The following is a 21,433-nucleotide window of genomic DNA, read 5'->3' on the forward strand; positions in this document are numbered from 1 at the left end:
TGTTTCCAAAACTTAGCAATTGTAAATTGTGCTGCTATAAGCATAGGGGTGCAGGTGCTCTTTCGAATTGATGTTTCTGTGTCCTTTGGATAAATCCCTAGGAGTGGAATTGCTGGATCATATGGAAACTCTATGTTTAGTAGGTCCAGAAATCTCCACAGAGCTCTCCATAGTGGTTGGACCAGTTTGCACTCCCACCAACAGTGCAGGAGAGTTCCTTTTTCTCCACAACCTTGCCAATGTTTGTTGTTGCTAGTTTTTTTAAATATGTGCTATTCTCACTGGTGTAAGGTGGTATCTCATTGTAGTTTTGATTTGCAATTCCCTGATTACAAGTGATGTTGAACATTTTTTTCATATGCCTGTTGGTCATTTGCATTTCCTCTTCAGAGAAGTTTCTTTTTAGCTCTTCTGCCCATTTTTTGACTAGGTTATTTTCTTTGTTTTGGTTGAGTCTCATCAGCTGTTTGTAGATTTTTGTGATGAGTCCTTTATCATTAGTATTGTGTGCAAAAATGTTCTCCCAGACAGTGGGGTTTCTCTTTTTTTTTGTTATTGTCTCTTTTGCTGTGCAGAAGCTCTTTAATTTGATGTAGTCCCAGCTGTTTGTCTTTGTCTTCACTATCACTGCTTTGGGTGATGTGTCTGTAAAGATGTCTTTGATGGGCATATCATGTAGTGTTTCGCCTATATTTCCTTCTATGTATTTTATGGTTTCAGGTCTCATGTCTAGTTCTTTAATCTATTTTGAGTTGGTTTTTGTGCATGGTGTGAGGTAGTAGTCAAGCCTCATTCTTTTGCATGTAGCGTCCCAGTTTTCCCTGCACCATTTATTGAAAAAATTTTCATTGCTCCATTGCATATTCTTTGCTCCTTTGTCAAAGATTAGTTGACCATAAATCTGTGGGCTTATTTCTGGATTTTCTATTCAATTCCATTGGTCTGTGTGTCTGTTCTTGTTCCAATACCATGCAGTTTTGATGATTATGGCTTTGTAGTATAGTTTGAAGTCTGGGCATGTGATGCCTCCATTCACTTCTTTATTTTTCAGGGGAGCTTTGGCTATTCAGGGTTTTTGATGATTCCATATGAGTTTCATCAATAATTGTTCTATTTCTTTGAAGAATGACATTGAAATTTTTATTGGAATAACATTGAATCTGTATATTGCTTTTGGTAGAATGGCCATTTTAATAATTTTGTTCTTCCAATCCAGGAGCAGGGGATGGCTTTCCATTTCTTTGTGTCTTCTATTTTTTTAACAGTGTTTTATAGTTTTCTTTGTATAGGTCCTTTACCTCTTTTGTTAGATTTATTACCAAGTATTTGATTTTTTTGTTTTGATAATAAAAGGGATGGTTTTTTTTTATTTCTTCTTCTTCAGATTTATTTTTTGTGTATAAGAAGGCTACTGTCTTTTGCATGTTGATTTTGTATCCTGCCCCTTTACTGAACTGATTGATGAGTTGAATTAGTTTTTCTGTGGAGTTTTTGGGGTTCTCTGTGTATATTATCATATCACCTGCAAATAGTGATAGTTTGACTTCTTCTTTTCCTATTTGGATTCCTTGTTTGTCTTTCTCTTGTCTTATGATTTGCAAAATATCTTAATAGAGGGCCTTCCCGGTGGCGCAGTTGTTGAGCGCTGGATTGCGAAGCTGCCCGCAGCCTCTGTGTCACTGGTTCGATCCCCGGCTGTTCCCCGGCCACCGGAGGAGGGTCCCACATGGTGGGCAGACCTCTCCTGCCACCTGCTGCTCCCCTCAGCATTGTACTTCGGTCCTTCTGCCTGCTCTGCTCCCCGCTCTGGTGCTGGATAATTCTCTCACCCTCTCGCACTTCTGACTGTACCCAGTGCTTGTATAAATAAACAAATAAATCTTTAAAAAAAATCTTAATAGAACATCACTTTATGTGTTTGCTTTTTTTTAACAAAAAAATGATTTGTTATAAAAGAGAATTCATGTATTGCATGAGTTTGCTTTTAAAGATTCTCCTGATAAGGGAATTATCAGGCCTCAGAAATAGAAGCAATAAATATAATTGCTATTTGGACTTACCATTAAGTTATTAATAAAGCACAGGATTGGCACTACCTGTTTTGCTCAGTAATTCCTCATACATAACTGTCTAATTTAGTTTTATTTTTCTTAACATCTTGGGAATACCATACATAAAATGTACCTTATTCTGTTGATTCAATTCCACTGCTATTTATTGTTGGGTTACTGTGCTCTGTGCTAAACATAGAATATAGACATAGAGGAAAACAGGAAGATATGAATTGCCTCTGTCCTCAGGCATTTATAATTGTGTTAAGAGTGAAAGTCATAGCTTATTGATTTCTAACAGTCGTGATGCCTTGTAGTCACTCCTAAATTAAACAGCTTTTCACCAGGCCCCCTGCATGGGAATGCTCTGCTGGATGTTCTTGATCCAAAGCTGAGTATTTGATAGACAGAATTCCATTAGTAGACCTTCTAAGCACCCCTTGAGGGTTCCACAGAGAGGATTCTGCCCAAAGGGCATTATTATCATTGACTCTGAAATGTGGAGGGTGGAACAGGGCAGACATGCAGAGAGAAGCAGACTCATATATGAACAAACAGGCTCACAAAAAGTGCTGCATTTACTTTTTATAAACATGTATATACATACAAATATACATATATATGCACACACACATATATATACACAGAGTATAAAATACATTCACACACTATTTATGTGTACATATATGCACATACTAAGTAACACTAAGTACTGGTTATGAATTAATTAGCACTTGGGGGTTACCTGAAATTACAGAGATGTAATTTTGCCATATACACAAACGGTGAAAAAATAAAACAAAAAAAAAAACTAGGGCAAGTGATGGTATAATTATATATCCATCCTGCCAGAGTTGACCCTCTTTGCACAGTAATGATTCTCTCTCTCCAATTAATCATCTGTTTTTTTTTTTAATCCTGTATTTCTTATCCTGAGTCGTCATTTTATGAGGACGAAAGTTCTTTTTTAAATTTAATACTTTTTTAAGTAATAATAAGATTTGTTATCATCTTGCATGATTAGTTTAGGTCTTCTGTATCTTAGGTAGCAGAATTGAAAGGAATACAAAGATCATTTTCTAAGAAAATGATCATGCTCACAGATCAGCAGCTTTAATTAGTGTGATTTGAACAAAAAATAGATTCCAGCAATGATATAATTATAATTCTTTACTGATTTCTTTGTCCTGGAATCTGGAAAAGAAAATAGTAGATAATTGATTCCCCACATCTGTTTGTTTAGTTCAATATAAGTATAATTTCTATGTTAATGTTTGTTGATATAGCTCACATTCAATGCTAGGCTTTAATGAAATGTCAAGATCCTCTGTGAATTATGCCAAATCATAAGCATCATTGTAATATTTTTCTTTTTCTTTTTTTAAGATTTATTTATTTATGCATACAAGAACTGGGGGCAGGCCAGAGGTGTAGGCCCATGAGAGGATTCACCAGAGACAGAGTGGGGAACAGGACAGGCAGACTGACTGAAATACAATGCTGAGGGGAGCAGTGGGTGAGACAGGAGAGGTCTGCTTTGCCATGTGAGTTGCTCCCTGGCTGGCTGGGGATCAAACTCGTGCTGCAGAGGCTGCAGATTTCTTCATAGTGCAAAGCTGAACCCCTTGGGCCACCAGGCACTCTCTCATTGTAATATTTTTCAACTTAGAATTAAATGTATCATATTAAGGTTAGTGGTTTTTGAAAGGCTGCTTGAACTAACTACTTTACATAGAGAGGAACATTTCTAGTCCTTTCACTGCAGCATTTCTTCTACATTGCTCAATATTCATTAGTGTACAGTTACTCCATCTGGCAGATATAAAAGAGTCAGTGTAGCTATAAGACAACTTGAAGATTTGACATGTTTAGTAGGCTCAAGGGGCCAATAATGTGAATGAAGACACATGATTTGAAAACATTTACAGCACAATAGTTTTGAAGACTTGAGCATTAAGCTCATATATTCTTCCTAGAAGGAGGCACATGAGGGAGTTGCTACCTTATATATTCTTGGTCTTGTTACATTACACAAATTTACTTATACTTTTGTTTATTTTGGTTGTGACTGTACTCTGTCTCCTAAGAACAACACCAATTTAAGGGCATAAACTCTTTCTTATATTAATCTGTATATGTACACTTAGCATTTAGCATAGTCCTTTGAGCATCAGAAGACAATCTCACAAACAAGAAATAACAGAATATTTCTGTTGGTGTGGAATTTAATTTCTAGCTGGGCTCTGTCTTCATTGCTTGCAGTGGCAATAAAGGAAGTACACTGCTTTCAGATTCCATTTCTTTTGCCCAAAGGTTTGGGGTGGAGATTACATGGGGCTGGGAAGGGAGAAGCCCTGGTCTTCAGTGCCCACATACGACACTATTAACTAGTGTCGTAACCATTATCTGATCTCTAACTCAGAGGAGTAAACAGGTTGCTGCTGTTTGCCCTTCATTTCTGGTCTCAAAGCTTCTCAAATCCATCCTTGTCAGATATGCCAGATTCCATATGGCTACCTCCTTGCCAGGCCGAGTGGTAAGGAGCTCTGTGGTGTTTTGTCAATCTAAATACTGCATTTTTCTGTCTCTGAGAAGCACAACTCATCTTTTTCCTGTTCCTTAGTTTTATAAATTTCTCTGGGGGTTTGGTCAGTGCAGAAAATCCATATCTACATGGCTAAGAGTTGTATATAGTGAGGAATTCTAGTTTCTACTCCTTTTTTTGTTCATTCAAATCTTTTAGATCTTTTTTCATTTTTATTTTATTTATATATATTTTGCATCATTGCTCATTTTTAAATGTTTGCTTCCCTCCACCTCCGAGGTGTAGTCCCCATAGAATTTTCCTTTTGTTCAAACAAAAGTTCTTCCTATTCCTTCAGACCTAAGGTCTTAAAATTAAAAAGTCAGAAGGGAAGCATTAAAGATTAGAGGCTGCATTATAAGAAAACATCAGATATATGAGGGTTACATCTCCAAATATTACCACCCCTTCTACATTTAAAAGTAAAAACTTAGGGCCTCCCTGTTGGCTCAAGGAGTTAAGCACCGTACTATGAAGCAGTGCAGCCTTTGCAGCACGAGTTCGATTCCCAGCCGGCAGGGAACAACACACATGGTGTAACAGATGTCTCCTGACTCGCCCACTGCTCCCCTCAGCAGTGTATTTCAGTCAGTCTGCCTGTTCTGCTCCCCGCTCTGTCTCTGGTGAATCCTCTCACCGCCCCTGCCCCGCCACCCCCCCCCTGCTTCTCTGGCCTGTACCCCAGCTCTTGTATGCATAAATAAATAAACCTTAAAAAAAACCTTAATTAGCAAATATTGTCATTGATGATGGTTCATTTTTGGCATGTTGAATATCTAACTTTAATCAATATCTCTTGTATGAAAAACTAAGTTAATATTGTCTTTTAATTTTATTAAGTACTGTCCTTTTCCAGATGAACAATAGATGGCCACAAAAGCACTAGATGCTTTTCTTTACTTTGTAAACTTTTTGTTGTGTATTTAATTAGTGCATTCAATTATCTTTGAACCACCATTTGTTCACCTCAGTTTTTGAAAATACCATACCTTTCATAGAAAATATAGATTATGTTCTAGAGTCAAAGAAAGGCAGAGAAGGGCTGAGCAGGTTACCTGAAATCAAGCGACTATTAGTAATTTCCTGAAACAGAGTCATGTTATTGTAGTGAGGAGAGAACTATTTAAAACTGAATTGTGTACAGAAGGGAGAAGAGTATGAAGAGCAAAGTAATGGGGAATTAAGTTTAGCAAAACCATTTCTGATGTGGATGTGACAGTGGACCAGTCAGACACTTTTTCTTTCTGAAACAAAGCTTCCTCTCTAAAAAAAAATCAAGTTGGTTGATTTTAGTAGTAATTTCTCAAGGTTTCATAAAATTCTATAATTCTATGAATAGAGTTTCAACTAGAGAAAAATGCTAGAGATACTGATGAGGTTAGTTAACTTAATTTCTTTCTTTAATGATTATAATCTTCCTAACATGTTAAGGAAAGATGAATAAACCTGGAGACCATAATTTTTAACACTGGATTTTCTTGACATTGATAAATTCCAGGAAATTAAAATTCCTATCTATGTTTACTTTTCTATTTAATGACATTTTTATCTCCTATATAGGTACAATAATATGATTTCACTTTAGTATAACTTTGTGAATGAGACATGTGGATTAGTAACAATTAGTAACACTATCTTAAAGATTCAAGGCATTAATACTCAAAATTTAGTTTATCATTTTACATGTTGCATCATTATTCTTTTATATATGATTTTAAAATTCTAATTGGAAATGAAAAAATATGCAGTGCATAAGTTACTGAGATATTAAATATAGTTTATACAGGGTAAATACTTTAAATAAATAAGATATTTTAATTTCTGGAAGACACCAGTTTGCCAATCTTAGAGGCAAGATTAGTCATGAAAACATGATGTTTTAGACTGGTGATGTTAGCAGGCAGACTGAGGGGTACCTTGAGACCCCCAAACTTTTACACAGTTTAAAGGGATTCTGCCACCCTCTGCATCAAGACAAAGCATACTTTTTTTTTTTTTAAGATTTATTTATTTATTTATACAGCATTGGGTACAGTCAGAAGCGTGGGAGGGTGAGAGAATTCACCAGAGCCAGAGTGGGGAAAGAACGGGCAGACTGAAGAAATACACTGCTGAGGGGAGCAGTGGGCACAGCAGGAGAGGTCTGCGCGCCATGTGGGACCCTTGCTGGTGGCCAGGATTGAACCAGCGCTGCAGGGGCTGCGGGCAGCTGCGCAGCCCAGCGCTCAACTGCTGTGCCACCAGGGAGGCCCGAAAGCGTACTCTTGATACCGGAATGCTTGCTGGTCTTGGTTCTGTTGGCCAGTGAAAGAACTATGGTGATGATGCATGGGTGAACTGGTGGTGGAAATTCTATGGGGACTACACCTAAGAAGAGAAAGCAAACATTGTAAAAAAAAAAAAAAAAGAAATTAAAATGGTGTAAAATATAAATAAATAAATAAATACAAGAATTTTTTTAAAAAAGGAAAACAGAATTGAGGAAAAGGAAAGTAATTTAATTTGTCAACAAATTGAGGAGGGTAGCAGACTCGTGTCTGAAATGCCCCATCCTGCTCATTGGCAGAGTGCAGGGGTATTTAGGCATAAGGCAGCGGAAGGGGAGAGTAGACAGGGTGAGCATGTCCATTCTTCCATTCTGGTTGACCCCAGCTTGCTTTCTCCAGCATCTGGTGGCAAACAATTCTGATGTTACCTTTACAGTGAGGCTCTTTCCCCTTGGAATGTGAAAAAACAGGGCTTATTGAGTCTAGAGGGTCCTTATCTGGTGACACAGAGAAAGACATATACTTTGGTGCTGCATCACTCTTAGTGTGAAAGAATCATTTTTTAAAGAGATTTATTTGTTTATTTATGCATACAAGAACTAGGGTCTAGGACAGAGGTACGGAAGGTGAGAGGATTCACCAGAGACAGAGTGGGGAGCAGAACAGGCAAACTGATTGAAATACACTCCTGTGGGGAGCAGCGGGTGAGACAGGAGAGGTCTGCTGTGCCATGTGGGTAGCTCCCTGGCCGGGGATGGAACTCATGCTGCAGTGGCTGACGATACTTTGATAGCACTGGGACTTTAACCCATGTGCCACCAGACAGGCCCGTGAATGATCTTTAATAGAATGTACATAGAAAGGAAAGAAGAGAAAGGTGTTTCCCAGTGAAACACCCAAAGTTACCCATCCCCTCATGGGTAAATGCCCAGCAAAAGAAGGTTGGTTGGCCCAAAGTGGGGTTGCAGAGGCACAGAAGCTTGCCAGAAAACTAAGGCATCTGCTGGTGGGGAACCAGAGGGAAGCGGGAACAAGGACCTGGCAAGTCTGGGTTGAAAGGAGCAAAATTAAAGTACAAGTCAGGATAAAGCACGTCTTTGTCAGTCTTCTAATTTGTTCTCACCCACACGTCTCTTTGAAGTTTCTCTACATGTGTCAATTACAGGTGTCTCTTCCATGTAATCTGAGTCCCTGGTGCGAGTCCAAAGCTGAGAAGCAAGTGCTCCTTCTTCACATGTCTCTCCACTCCATGTGTCTTTCCCCGTGTCTCTCCAAGTCTTCTATGTCTTTCAAGTGTCTGCTCAGCTCTAACTTCATCAGGCGGGGTAGGGGACCTGGAACCTCCCCTTTTTGTGGAGATTCCTATTACAGGAAGATGTCTTATTCTCAGCAGCTGCCTTTGTTCATGTTGCTAATTAGTGGTAGGGCTGGACTGGGATTTCAAAGACTAGTGCTCTTCTGGTCATAGAATCCACTTTAACCTTCTTCCAGCTCTTTACCAAGTCTGATCTTTTCCTGTCTGAATGGTCTCTCCCTGCCTTTGAGTGCCCACTTCTACTTCTTTATCAGATTTTTGCTAACGATCCTTTATCCTAAACCCACTAATCAATGCTGTTAGTCTTTCTCAAAATATTCTGTCCTTTTCCTTAATAGAATAAAATCATAAGTTATAATTTTCTGTCTGTGTGTATATTGTCTTTATTTGGCTTATACATTATTTGATTAGAGCAATCTCTTTTACAATAGGGATCTTTCCTTTTTTGGAAGACAGCTGTTTCCTGGTGCCTGCTTTACGGTGTGTAGGACATGGTGCCCATCACATTTGCAGTGAGTAAGTTACAGTGTGAATTGATGGTTGAGGGGATCCACAATGACCAAAGCAATATGTTTTGGGATTTTACAATTGATGTCAGATACTTAGACTATATCTTGTTCACAAATTTATTTGATGAAAACATTCAAATTCATCCAATACCTGAAAATCTAAAAGTAGCTTTTCTAAAAAAGGAAATAAAAATGTTTTCTTTACTAAATGTAGTTTTCTCCTTCTCACAAATAAAGCCAAACAATAACCTACCTGTGGACCTGGTAGCCACAGACACAGACCTTCTGCTCAAGGGCATTTGTAAGGATAGTAGAACGTGAGCATAAAGGATGCATCAACAGCAGAATTTGGCTGTGAATATTTAAGTTACCAGCAAGCATTCACAGGTTCTAGGATCACAGGTGTTTTCATTGTTCTTCAGGGAAATAACTTATCTTGTCATGCGCCTTGCCACAACCCATTTCAAAACAAATTTCCATTTGTTTCTACTCATTTCCATTAGAATACCTTAACACTTGAAATCCAAACTAGGTAACTCTGAGAATTTAACATAAATTCTTGGAAATTAACATTAAAGAACGCTGTGCCCTGTCTCCTACTGCTGACAGACCTGACTAAATTGTTCCAGAATGAGTAAGGATAGGAAGATGCAGGAGGGGGATACAAAGGTTGGGGGGAGTTGGGGTGTACTTATTACTTTTCATTTATTTCAAAACCTACTTGCAGTATATATATAAAGGTTCTTAGCTTCATAGTTACTAATATACACTTTACGTTATTGACTTGATTTGCTTCTTTCAAATGTAATAGCTGTTGCTATGTCTCAGTTTGCATTTCCCTCCCCCCCTTGCTCTTTGTTCATGGATTACCTTGAGGGATATGTATACTTGTTTTCCTCCCTCTGGTTAGAGCTAATCATGTAACATAGCTCCTGGCATCTCTTCTGCAATTTCCTATTTATGATCTTAATTGCAAGCTTCTGTACTGCAATCTTCCAGTCTTTGGGGATTAATTCATAATTTGATTGTTTTTAAGAATGTGTTTTAGAATGAAATAGCTTGCAGTCGTCCATTTAAAAGGAATTGTGTAGCATGCCAGCTTGATATCTTGAATGCCAGCGGTGGATAGGGATAGGGGAGCTTTTACTCAGATTCATCAGTCATTCAGGGTGTTGATTTTCACAGTAATGTTATTTGGGTCTATAACTTTCCTCTTTCCTAATCGCAATGAAGAAAATAAAATTTCTCTTTTCTTTGTCTCTTATGCATTTTACTCACAATTCCAGATCTGAAAGGCGTATGTGTGTGTGTGTGTGTGTCTGTCTGTCTGTCTTGCTGGCAGGGGCTGGGGTCATGTGGCATGGGTAGCTGTGGTAGGGAGGATGTGGTGAAATGAAGTCAAATCCCATGAACTGTATAGTTGGTTAGTGTTACTCTTTCCAAGGTGATTTAAAAAGTCTGAAAGGGCGTAACCGCTGATGAGGTTGAGAATGTTGATGTTCAGATGTGAAGTTGGGGTTCAGTGAGTGAGGTAGGTCCTTGGGTTACCTCGGAGAAAAGTTTCAGCAGAGTTCACCTTTTCAGCAGACATGACGAGTGTACTAAGGAAAAGATGTTTGTATAGACAAGCAGGCAAGGTTGTATTCAGAAGGGCAGTTTTATTGGAAAAAGAAATGGCTGAGGCGTCTGCACAGCTGTAGTGGGCAGTCTTGGGACAAGAGCTGCACTTTGCCAGGCCAGGAGTTGTTCTTATATAGTGTTCTTTTTTTGGGGGGGGGTGGGTACTTTTGTGGAATTTTATCTATTGTGAAATGGCTTCTAAGGTCCTATTTTGTTTATCTGTAGGACTGGTGATTCTTTGTAATGACCCTCAATCTTCATTTCCCCACCTCTGATTGCTGCCTGAGGATTTTCTATTTCCATAGATGGTTTAAGGCCTATGCTTATCTTTTCTAGCCCCAGCTCTAATCTCTGGCCTGTGGAGCCTCCATCCCAAATTGTTTACCCTAAGCCATCACTACTATTCAAAATAGGAATGAAGTATGGTAATTTGTTAAGCACCTACTCTGTGCCAGACACACACTCTAATTTATTCTTCATATAATTCTGTGAGATATCAAAAATGATGAGGAAGAAACAAAGGTTTAGAAAAGTTAAATTACATTGTATTGTTTCCTCTTGGCGCTTCTGGAAGGTGGTGTTCTCCCTCATACAAATACATTATTTCTTGGAAGAGAAAAGTATACTCTTAAAATACTAAATTTCTTAAGATTGTTGCACAGAAAAAAATCATGAAATTTGGTTCATAAATCACAAAGCTGAGAGGGGCTTCCTGAGTTTCAGCAGCCCATTATTGAGAAAAAGAAAACAAAGTTGAGCTGAGTAGCAGAATGTGTTCACACATCGGTATGACTTATTCCAAAATAGGAAGAAAAGATGAACCAACTCAAGTGGCAGAGATAAAATTCCAGGCTCTTCTGTGGACCTATGGAACTCATCGAGTCCAACTACTCCCACTCTAGGGAGATAAATATCCCTTAATGAGTTTATTTTATTTTATTTTTCTTGATTTTTAATTTTTTAAAAAGATTTATTTATTTATACAAGAACCGGGGTACAGGCCAGATGCGTGGGAGAGTGAGAGGATTCACCAGAGACAGAGTGAGGAACAGAACAGGCAGACTGATGAAATACACAGCTGAGGGGAGCAGCGGGCGACACAGGAGAGGTCTGCTGCACCATGTGGGATTCTCACCAGCCGGTCGGCTGTGATCAAGCCTGCGCTGCAGAGGCTGTGGACAGCTTCACACTGTGGTGCTCAACTGCCTGCACCACTAGGGAGGGCCTTCTTGATTTTTTTAAAAGGATTTAAAGAACAGGCAGATTTACTGAAATTCACTGCTAAAGGGAGCAGTGGGTGAGACTGGAGAGCATTGCTGCGCCATATGGGTTAACTTCCTGGTTAGGAATTGAACTCAGGTCATAGTGGTGAGGTGATAGTGTTTAGACTTAATCCCTAGGCCACCAGGGAGTTTAAAGATCTCTTTGTGGGTCTTCTATTTGTGAGCATGAAAACATACTTGTAATATACTTAACTGAACTCCTTTGTTTTGCAGTTAGACTTTGTTCTTTCTCTGGGCATGAATGGAGTGCTAATTAGAATATTATTTATAATAGAACTCATAGACATGTGTAAATATATTAGTAGGCTTTCTTCCAGTCTTCTGTAACTGAAACTCTCAACCTTTCAGCTGTCAGAACATCATGGTTAATAAATATTGCTAATTCTCAAAAAAGAGATTTGGACATTTTAAGTAGGTTATAAATTTTTAACGACAAAGTTAGAAAGAAATTTCAATTCATTTTCAATTTTTAATTTTATTTTTATGGAACAGTGTATGTGTGTAATAAGTGTTTAGTGAATCAAGTACAAAACACCCACAATTTGTTGATGTTCCCGGAGACTTTTATGAGTGTTTTAGAAAAATGAGAAGCTCTTTATTCCATGGTACTCAGTCTGGAATTTCACCAATCACCATTATAAAGTGCTGAAGGGCACTTAATTTGTTAATTTGTTATTTTGTTATTAACACTTTTTTAAAAAACATGAATTCTGAACATTTCATCAGTTAAATATGATGTGCTACTGTGTATATCAGAGATAACTGGCTCCTAATGCATAGAAAACTAAATTCACATTCTTCTCTCCAACTCTTGTAGCCTGCCCCCCAAACCCTTCTCTCTTGCCTCCCCTGCTTACCTAGCTCACCCCTCGTGTTTTCTTATATAGCACCCTTTGTACTCCCCCCTCCTTCCTGTCATTCCATTTGCAATTGGGTTTTTTCTTTCATACTTCATTTTGACTTACTCCTCTGTCAAAGTCAGCCAAATTCATGCCTTCAAATCCTTCTAGAATGTTTTCCCATCTACTTCAAGATATGTTTACCTTCTAAGATATCGTAATTTTGGTATTCTTTATTTCTTCTGTATTTTCTTCTGTCAGTTTTCTCCCTTGCGCTCTTATACGCTCTGATTAAGTATATGAGTTGTCAGATTTCTGACATTGCCTTCTTTATTGGCTCAACCTTTTCTCCCTGAATAATTTCATCCTTTCCCAGGCTTTTTTAACTATAAGGTTTGTGTTCATGATTCCCTAATACACAGATCTAACCATGCCCACTCTCCTGAGCTCTAAAGAGATTCTTTCTTTCTACCGGATGGGTTTTTTCATCTTGTTGGTCTGTAGAATTCAGTGCAGTTAGGTAGAAACCTATCTTCTTAGTTACAAAATTATTCTGAGTTTCTTGTGTAGATTGATAACCACTTTTCACACAAACTAGAAAATAAATAGGCAGAGTGCCACTTTCTTTTTCTTCCTCCGTGAGACCCTGGCAATTGTACCTTCAAAATATTTCGCTTTTCTATCCCTGTCTTTAATTTCTACTTCCATTGCCATGGGTTAGCCTATCTGGTTCTCCAGTTTCTAATGCCTTTTCTTCTTTAGTTCTTCCCTACATAGGCATGAGAGTTATTGGTCTGCTATAAAATTTAAATATCTCCCAATTCTAACATACTAAAGGCTTAATTATGTGTTCAGCATTTTGAGATCAGGGAATCATGCCTTAATTTATAGTCTCTCTCTTTTTCATGATATCTTGGCAAAAACCCCGTAGTAGGCAGTTTCAGATATGCTGTGTATTTTTGTTTGTGTTGTGTAGCTTTATGTGTGTTTTCCCACCTTCCTTCTCGTATTTTCCTTCTCCTTTAATGCTCAGTTTATTTTTTTTGTTTTGTTTTGTTTCCAGTGTCAGACCAGGCAATTGAGTAAATTATTCTTCTTATACCATTTGCATGTAAGTATCTGATGCATTGATGTGCTTATCTATATTCAAATTAGTATCACTGTATTTCATGAACATCTTTCTCCCCCAATATTGTAAAAATATTATTTCAAGGAGTAGAAATTGTCCAGGACATGGGAAGTCTATACAGAAGAGATTCTGGCGCCTTCAGGAATAATGTTCTTTTTGGAATTTCACATTAAATCAAGACATCTATGGTCAGCCAGATGGTTAGTCATAGGTTTTAAGATACAGAGGAGTCTAAAAGCTCATTAAAGCCAGAGATATTTTCTGTTAAGTATATAACAGTTGAGTCTAGTCAATGTAATTCGTTGATTGATATATTAATCAGAGGATTCTGATGCAAAGCTTAGTATGGTCATTAAAAAGCAGACTCCTAGCCTTAATAATAAAAACCATAGGGGCCTCCCAGGTAGCATAAGGGTTGGGCTCAGCGCTATCACGGCCACAGCCTGAGTTTGACCCCCTGCCAGGGAGCTAACCCACATGGCTCCGCAGACCTCTCCTGTTTCGCCCGCTGCTCCCCTTAGCAGTGTGTTTCAGTACCTGCCTGTTCTGCTTCCCACTCTGTCTCTGGTGCATCCTCTCACCCCCTGTGCCTCTGGCCTGCACCCCAGTTCTACCCATAAATAAATAATTGAAAAATAATAGTAATGATACTGGTAGTCTTTGGTGAGGAGAGAGGAGAATGGAGAGGAAGAACAACTTAGAATTGAACTGAATGTCTCATTTTTTAGAAGTGTTCTGGGCATAGGAATATAGGTTTATTATTTCTTAATTTTGACTTTTATATCTGTTAATTACAGTTTCCTAGGCTACAGGTGGGGTAATATGTGCTTAATTTATATAATTTTATTCCCCTGAATATATTTGTTAGTGGAATTTTGTTAACTAATTAGTTCTCTTGAAAATTGAAATATTTCACTTTGAATCAGCTTACTTTGGGTTTTACTTCTGATTTAATTTATAGCAAAGTCTCAATAATCATGCTCATCTTTGTCTATTAAAAGCAGAATCATCTGTCTTTATATTAGCATCACTTATCTAATTTCTTTCCCTTTATAAGAGGTGAATACTGCATTGTATGAAGTCACAGCCCAGTGACAAAACAGCTCAACTACTGTCTGAACTTAGAACATTATGTAAGATAGATTAAAACTATGTTTTTACTGTCTAAATTATTTTTATCAGTTGCACTAAATAGGAAAACTCTCCTCTGTATGTCGAGGGTCTGTATAACATACTGGGATGCTTTGACTGATCTTGTCAGATTTATTATAATTCAGGAGGCACAAATCCAACTTCCTTAACCTCCAACAAATTGTGCCTTATATACTTTTGATTACTTGATACGTTTCCTTAAGGTAATACCACATTTCAATAATAAAGGCCATTTCTAAATTTTCTCCTTATTATTTAAGACTTGCTGCTTTCTGATGCAAAGATTTCTTGCCATTAAATATTTTTAAGATTTCCATTTAACATGTCAAAGCTGTCAGGCCTTTTAGTGCTCAAATTTTTTTTTTCATCCATTAAAACAGATTTTAGAACTGAAAGTTATTGCGGACAGTCAGGGGATTTGGTCCAGGAGACTCTTAATGGAAAGAACGTAGCTCTAATGGAATGAATATAATGCCACCTCCTTGCACAAAGCCTATCATGTACTGGGCACTCAACACATTATTTGTTGGATGAATGTACAATTAATATATCTTAATGATAATATTATGCAAGTATTTAGCTATTATGTATATATAAGGAGGGATATGTTGTGGGATTTTATGAGTGCATACTGTAAGAGATATTTTGTTCAAAATGTCATGATTTTTAAAGAAAATACACTTGGAACATATTTTTCTTGTAACTTATTTTACTTAGACCTTTTTCATCCTGCAAAAATAATCTATCATTTTACTCTGTAGAGTTCACCTGAAAGGAAAGTGAATTATATTCCATTTCTTAACTCCTTCTAACCATAGCAGAATACATCACTTTGTTCAATCTTTGTGTTGTTTTAACTTGGAGAATAATAAATTATAGACTTTCTAGAGATACTCTCAGAAGAACAAGTATTTCCAGTAACCAGGGTGCTATTTATCCAGAAGCAATAATATATTGCCCATAACCTTAGAGAGTTAATGTCTTTGTAAACGTCCTGAAAGAAAAATCTGCTTCAAACTCTAGTGGGAGTTGAGCATGACTTTGCAGGAAAAAAAGAAAGCTGAAAGGCCTTTTGAGAAACCAGCTCATCCAGTCTCAGGGATAACTGTAAATCCATGCAAAGATATTGTCCCACATCATATGGTTTTTGCTTCCTGACCTCTGCAGGTGGAGTAAATTTTTGTTATTGCTGAGTCAGCAGGTTAGGGGTGCACCCGGGGGCGGGGTTCAAGCTACTGTTGGGAGTGTGCTGAGGGCTTGAGAGCCTGATTTCTCTTTGTGGCACCATGGGTACCCCTCCTCTCTGGGGTTCCAGATCTGAAACTTGGACGTCTGTGTTCTGTCAGTGCAATCCAATAGGTCATTACTATCTTTCATTATCATAGCACATTTATTAATCTTTTTTTAAAAATATATATATATTTTAAATTTATTTATTTATTTATTTATTTATTTGAACACTGGGTACAGTCAGAAGCATGGGAGGGTGAGAGAATTCACCAGAGCCAGAGTAGGAAGCAGAACAGGCAGACTGACAAAGTACACTGCTGAGGGGAGCAGCGGGCAGCAGGAGAGGTCTGCGCGCCATGTGGGACCCTCGCTAGCAGCCGGGGATTGAACCGGCGCTGCAGAGGCTGCAGGCAGCTTCGCAGCCCAGCGCTCAACCGATGCACCACTGGGGAGGCCCATGTTTATCAATCTTACCTCATAACTATTAACTAAACTCCAGATTTTGTCCATACTTCCCAAATTTCCTTCTTTTTCTATTCCATGATTTCATGTAGGAAACCATGTTGTATCTCCTTAGTCTTCAGTTGTTCTTGACAGTTTTGGAGTTTTCCCTTGCTTTTTCTAACTCATGCAGTTTTGAGGAGTACCAATCAGCTCTTTTATGGATTGTTTCTCAATTTGGGTTTGTCTGATATTTTTCTACCGAAAGACTGGGACAAATATTACAGAGGTGAAATCACAGCTCAAATCGCTCAAATCACAGCCATCCCTGCTAGCAATATGACTTATCCCTGATCATGTGGATCTTGATTATCTGGAAAGAAGAATGTTCACCAGATACAGCCACTGTCAAATGACTTTCCCTTGCTCTTCCCACATCCTAGGCTTTGAAATAAATTGCTAAGTTGAGCTGATTCTCAAGGTTCCCTCTCCATTTTTAATGACTCAGGAAATATGGAAGAAATTTCTTTATTGTTTGAAGAAAATTTTATTAGTAACTACCATATCTTGCATGCTTTGTATAATAATTTTGCTGGGCTGAATGTGATATATCATTTCTCTTAATACCATAAACCTGTAAAATAGAGGCTACTACTTTATTTTACAGATGTGGAAACTAGAGTCAAAGATTGAGCAATTTGACAAGATTACAGAGACCAAGGCTATAAATCCAGGTCTGTTGAGTTTAATCTAGAGATGTTGAAGCTCATCTTGTAGTTAAAACTTCTTTTATTATCAGTATTTTGTCATCTGTAGTATTTGAACCCTCAGATTCTTAACCACATTCTCTAGGAAATGATTTTTTTTTGTTTTATTTTGAATTTCTGTTTAAAAATTAAAGTAAATAAGCAATTTAATACTACAGATAATCATATTTTTTAAAAACATGTCTGCTTAAATGCATATATCTAGAAATATTATCACAAACAAAGATTTTTCAATAAGATACTAGTAGCATATTTGCAACTAATGCTCTTGGACCTATCTTCTTTGTCCTTATTTGAAAATGCATATATTTCTAGATATTAAAATAGAAACAGATTTAAAAGGTAATTATTCATGGCCTTTTTTGCATGGACTGTTATATGACAATTTGAGACATTTAACATAAAATCGATTCTTAATTTTCACGGAAGTAAAATATGAATACTTTTGAAATTATTTTCATTATTTGAAAGCATTTCCCTTTTGAACTATGATATAATATTCATTTATATATTTAATCTTAAACCACATAATGAAACACCTATTCAATATATGATTAACAAAAATTAGGCATATAAAAATTTATGTGGGTGGGAGAGGAACAATTCTTTGAATCTTTACTTCTAAAATTATCTGTTTCTCCCCAAGTCATGGTTCTGTTTTAATGACATCATGAGAGTTTAAAATGAAAAGGATTAATTTTTGAATTTCAAGAATTTTAAGAGTGCCTGAATTTTGTGAAGCAGAACCTCAAAAATTTATATAGCATTCTTAAAATGCAGTATCTTCTTGTTTCAGTTGATGAAACTTCAGATTATGTAAAGAAATAATTGGTAAGTCATTTTGATTTTTTAATGTAATTATAGAGATTAATCATTGCTCATTCATTCATGAAACTTGTAATGAGTGACTGGCAAGCCCCAAGGACTAGTCAAGGTGTGGAGAATGCAAGGTGAGTAACATACCGTTTTGGCATAAAAGAGTATATTTGTTAGTGGGGAAAATAGATACACAGATACATAATTACTATCCAGTGCATAAATGCTTTTATGGAGGTATATATGAAGTGTTTCAGGACACAGAGAAAGGAATGTGTGTGTGAGTGTTTGAAGGATTTAAGAACAGTTTCAGAGAAAGGTGAAATAGGTAAAGACCTAAGAGAATTTTATGAAGACATAGAATTATTAAGTATCAGCTGATTATTTGTTAAGAGATGAGGCTAGAAATACATTTGAGATTAGAGCACGAAGATCTGAATATTTTGATCTTTATATTTATAGTGGTGTTAAGCCACGAAAGTACCATAATTTATGGTTTGTTATAATCAAATTTTTAAAATGATTGAGGATGAGATGGTGGAGAATGATTAGAGACCCAAAGATTTGTAGCCTGTGAAAGTATGATCTGATGTGATGTAAGGGAGGTAGGCTCACCAAGACTGATTCTATGGTTGCTTCAATCAGGGGAATGGTTATTTGAACAAGAAAGTCTAGATTTTCCAGTCACTTCCAGAAGCTCACTAGCCTCCTATCTAAGCAACACCTTGCCTTCTTCCATTTGCTCAAAACGGGCTACAATCAATGAAAATATATTTGCAAGTAAATTCTGCTTTAAAAATTCTTCATAATGGTCATAAAACCCCATATAATAGCCGATTTATTTCAGATTAATTTTCAATAACCTTCAAAATCCAAATATTAAAAAAAGAAACCATCTATAAAATCATAGAATTTTATTTTTTTAATTTTTTAAAGATTTATTTATTTATTTATACAAGCTCTGGGTACAGTCAGAAGCGCAGGAGAGCGAGAGAATTCACCAGAGCAGGGAGCAGAACAGGCAGACTGACGAAGTACACTGCTGAGGGGAGCAGCGGACAGCAGGAGAGGTCTGTGCGCCATGTGGGACCCTCGCCGGTGCCTGAGGATCGAACTGGCGCTGCAGAGGCTGAGGACAGCTTCTCAGCCCAGAGCTCAACCATTGTGCCACTGGGGAGGCCCAAAATCATAGAATTTTAAATGGCACCAGAAGTCCAAGTCCTTCCTTAGATTGTGGGGTGAACATAGCGGCACTTGGAAGTAACGAGACCTCCTGGGACTGACACCACAAAGCTTCAAGATCAGTGTCACTTATTGTTTATTCATCTTTAGACTCCAATAAATAAAAACCACAATTACTAGTGTTTGTTTTATAATGAGTATTGATATATATCTCACCTGAAAATATCTATGGTAATCAAATGAAACTATCCACTTAAGAAGGATAATTCAAAATTTACATAATTTGTGAAAAATACAAAGAAGAGCAGTGAGTATGTAACAAGTACAAAACAACAATTAAAAAAACTTAGAAAATAGGGCCTCCCCAGTGGCGCAGCAGTTGAACGCTGGGTTGTGAAGCTGCCCGCAGCCTCTGCAGCGCCAGTTCGATCTCCGGCTGCTCCCCGGCCACCGGAGGAGGGTCCCACATGGCGTGCAGACCTCTCCTGCTGCCCGCTGCTCCTCTCAGCAGTGTACTTCGGTCCTTCTGCCTGCTCTGCTCCCTGCTCTTGACTGGTGAATTCTCTCACCCTCCCGTGCTTCTGACTGTACCCAGTGCTTGTATAAATAAATAAATAAATCTTTAAAAAAAAAAAAACTTAGAAAATATTCATCTAGAACATTCCAAATCTCAAGTATAGAAAATTTAAGCACTTTTTCACCTAATCAATTCTAGCAAGTGCAGTGATAGTCAGGAATGAAAGATAATTTATAGTATTAGAATTTGTCTGTACTTATTTATTTTTTTTTTTTTGCTGAGAAACAAATTGATATATGCCTCTATGTGAGTCCATTACAAATGTTAAATGATATCTGAGAAATTAAAGGTGGAAATTCTTCACCTTTATCTTGTGTCTTTCCCAAAATTTTCAAAAGAACTCCATTCATGAATAGAACAACTTCCTAGAAAAGTGATGAAAGATGAAACTTTGGCTGGCATTTACATAATAATATAACCACAGGGAGAAAATCACTGTAATTGTTGGATGTGAGGGAAGTCTTTTTTTTTGGATTTTTAATACTCTTTTTCACTCTGACATTTCACCTAGCTTGATAACTTCACTTTTTACTCCATCTTTGCTCATAGTTTTCATTCGTTCTGCTTTCACACCTGTAATTCCTCATTCTGCTTATTTCTCTTTTAAATTTCTTTTCATATAACTACTCCTTTCTTCATACTGACAACATCACAATCTAATCCCCATCATTGGGAGAAATTGCCTCTGTCGTCTATACACAGCCAAGAACCATTCTCTCTCATTTTTTTCCCCCCACTTCATTGCTTAGAATTGATTGCAAAGGAATTCCTTTTTTAATGTCTACTAAAAATATTCAATTTAAAAGCCATACATCTCGATTTTAATGGATTCTAAAGTATGCTAAGTAGTTCTGGCTCCTGTGATAAGAGTCTTTATGTCATTTTTTTCAGTCTTTTCACAGTGACACTAGTTGCTGCTAAAGTCCATGAAGACCCAAAACACTGAGTCTCTTACCTTGAGAATTTGCAACCCCGGATTTTCAACCATATGGCTCATGGATTTAGTCTTTGCCTGTGACATTTCTGTTTCCTTCCTACACCCACCCAACTTTTCATTTTTAGGTACTCAAACTTTCCCATAGCAGTCTTAGTTTTAATTCTATCAGTGTTTCTGGACCATTTTGTATTAGCAGTTGTAGAATTCATTTTAGTATGCTCTGATTTTTGGCTTCTCTGAGAAATCACTATAACCGAATGGTTAGTAAACGAATTTCTACGAACTTTTATTTCCATGTGTAAAACCTCGCGTAATACACTTAGCAATTAACTGGGGACCTTCTGGAATCTCTTAGGAAGAAAGAAACCAGTTTAGTTTTCATGTCATGCTACCAATGCCTCTTCAACCACTGTGATAAATACATTTTTTCTTTTGGAAATCCTGAAGTGAGAGAAGTTGTGAGGCTCTCAAAGTCTGAATAAAGGATTACTCCTAATTTAAATCCTAAGTTTGGACACAAGATAATCAGGAAGAGTGATGTAGCCTCAGTTTGAAAAACTTGACTTACTGATTCTAAGGAATGTCTTGGGATGTATTCTCTTAATCAGGATGTCCAGTGACACATTTGCAGACTTGAAACTGAGAGGAAGAGTTTTGCCACAACATGACAACTTAGTCTTAAACTGCATTGTCATTTAACTTGTCCTAGCGCTGTCCTTCACAGTGACAGGCAA

Source organism: Talpa europaea (assembly GCF_964194135.1).
Source record: "Talpa europaea genome assembly, chromosome: 10".
NCBI classification, from domain to species: domain Eukaryota; kingdom Metazoa; phylum Chordata; class Mammalia; order Eulipotyphla; family Talpidae; genus Talpa; species Talpa europaea.